At 35.3% G+C, this 2,663-nt stretch overlaps 1 non-coding gene across 1 annotated transcript; it reads right to left on the bottom strand.

Moving 5' to 3' along the window:
• Window positions 1–2,164: 2,164 nt before the first annotated feature.
• LOC122099457 lies at window positions 2,165–2,270 on the bottom strand. Its single transcript, XR_006145928.1, has one exon. It is a non-coding gene; the product is annotated as a U6 spliceosomal RNA (small nuclear RNA).
• Window positions 2,271–2,663: the final 393 nt, after the last annotated feature.

The following is a 2,663-nucleotide window of genomic DNA, read 5'->3' as shown; positions in this document are numbered from 1 at the left end:
AGTATTTTGCAGTAATTTCATTGTTAATGATATTATATAGGTAAAATAGGCAAAATAAACTCTTGCATCTCAAAATATTTTTATACATTTTTGTTGTAAAAATACTGTACAGAGTAGTTATAGTTACATGATCAAAGTAATAAGTCCATTTCCTATCAAGCATTGTTACTTCCTCCTTTGTTTTTTCCCCACCATTCCTTCCCTTCCACCTCCACAAGTACATTCCTCACACCCCCAAGCCCCACACAATGTCCCCAGCCTAAATTATAAAGTTCGTTTTTCAAAATAATGTCTTGTGCATCTATTGTTATACAATGGGTCAAACTGTATTCCTATTTAAGCATGTTGTTTTTTTCCCTTTCCCTCCCCAAATTAGAGAAGTGTATATACTAGATGCAGATTCACCAACATCAAATAAAGTGAAAAAGGGGGTTATACTGTTGGGGAGGAACGTAAAAAAAAATCACATCGTACATTATAAATATGTGAGAAAAAACAGCAAGAAAGAAAAAAAAAACACTTGTGTCTCTATCTCGGGGTTCATTTAGCTTAACATCAACTTATCTAGTCATATACACATAGCTTTTCAACTTTTCTGCTTATCCCAGACATATACTAGTTATTGCAAATAAGGGATACCATGGGACCTATGTTTCTTTGGACTTGGCTTACATCAGTTAATATAATTTTTTTTCCAAGTCTTTCCATTTCCTAACAAATTGGGCAATGTCATTCTTTCTGACGGAGGCATAGAATAAATATATATACATATATATGTATATATATGTAATATATATGTGTGTGTGTGTGTGTATGTACACATATACACACAGAACATTTTCCTTTTTTTGTTTTTTAGAGCAACTTAGTTTTCCACCTTCATCATTTTTTCAAATGTTTTTATTGTGATTAAGTGGCTACATAATTTCCCAAATTTCACAATATTGTGGGATAGTGATGCTTAGTTAAAGTCACAAACACATTCTAACTTTGATGGAGCAAATTGTCTATCATGGTCTACAACATTTATGAGTTCTATGAGCTTTGCAATAGTTATTTCTTCCATATGTATACTTCTTTTATTTTGAAATATGTATATTTCTTTTGTTTTGCATAGTGTCAGCTGTTCCCTCTTTCCCACTTATTCCCTCCTTCCCTTCAGTGATATTGAGTTGCTTAGTTCATTTTGGTCAATGTCCAGTGCAGCTGATGGATCTAACTGTTGTATGTTTTTCCCTGATTCCCTCTAGTTCTGTGTCGTCTTCCTGGTTTCACTTCAGTGTGCACATATGGTCAGCAGAATGGGGTTATTTAGTCGTGATTCAATCAGATGAGTGGAAGTTCTTGGTTTCTTAAGTGTTAATTTTGTCATATCACCTTACATTTTGGATTTAACATCCACTTATCACGCAGACCATATGCTGTTTGTCTCTTTGCTTTTGGCTTAGCTCACTCAACATGATTTCCTGTAGCTTGATTGATTTCCCTGCTAATGCCATTATTTTGTCCTTTCTCTTGACTGGAAAATATTCCGTTGTGTACAGTTACTATAGTTTTTGGATCCATTCATCTCTGGTGGGACATATGGGTTGTTTTCATATCCTGGCTATTGTGAACAGTGCTGTGATAAACATGGAGGTGCATGTGTCCTTGAATATTGGTAACTTTTGTTCAGGATAGATGCCTAGAAGTGGTATGAGTGGGCCATAAGGAACGTCAATATTTAGCTTTCTGAGGACTCACCAGACTGCTTTCCAAAGTGGTTGTGAAAGTCTACATTCACACACACACACTCACACACACACACATACACACACACACACACACACACACACACACACACACACACACACACACACACACACAAAGAACGTTTTCTTGATCCATTCTTCTACTGAGGGGCATCAGGGTTGGTTCCATATCTTAGCTATGGCAAATAATGCTAGAATAAACATTGTTGTGTTGGTTGTTTTAGTATGGACTTGTTTGTGATCATTTGGATGAATGCCCAAAAGTGGGATTGCTGTGTAATAGGGGAGCTCTATGTGGAGTCTTTTGAGGAACCTCCAAACTGCTTTCCAAAGTGGATGTACAAGTGTACACTCACACCAAGAATGCAGTAGGCTTCCCTTCTGGCCACATCCCTTCCAGGATCTGTTGTTGTAAAAATATGGAACGATTCACTAAGTTGCGTGTCATCCTTGTTCAGGGACCATGCTAATCTTCTCCGTATTTTCCAATTTTAGTGTATGTGCAGCCAAATTGAGCACAGAACATTTTTTATATATAAAGTGTAATTGATTTTCTTAAACTAGACAATTCAACAAAAAGTAAGTTAAAAAGAATTGTGAAATTTTAGAACCATGTATTTCTTACATAAGCACACATTTAAGAATAAAGTCAAGATTGACACGCCAAAAACAAAATAATTCCAGATATTTGTTGTTCATGAGATGTGTAGGAAGAGGAATTCAATTATTCTACACAAGGCATCTGTCACAATGTTCATTGCAGCAATTGTTAAGGTTTGTTAAAAGTTTTAATGTTCTAAATGTTTCATTTTGGGATTTGCTTATATATGGCAAAATTAAGGCTGTTTGGCAGGTCATAAAATTTTTCAAAGAAGTATATAATTTTTCTGCTAGCATGTACTAGTAAGTATG

Source organism: Dipodomys spectabilis, unplaced genomic scaffold, assembly GCF_019054845.1.
Source record: "Dipodomys spectabilis isolate Male_0828 unplaced genomic scaffold, ASM1905484v1 ptg000515l, whole genome shotgun sequence".
In the NCBI taxonomy this organism is placed as follows: Eukaryota; Metazoa; Chordata; class Mammalia; order Rodentia; family Heteromyidae; genus Dipodomys; species Dipodomys spectabilis.
The sequence above is the reverse complement of the archived record's forward strand: the minus strand, read 5'-3'. Positions and strand labels throughout refer to the sequence as shown.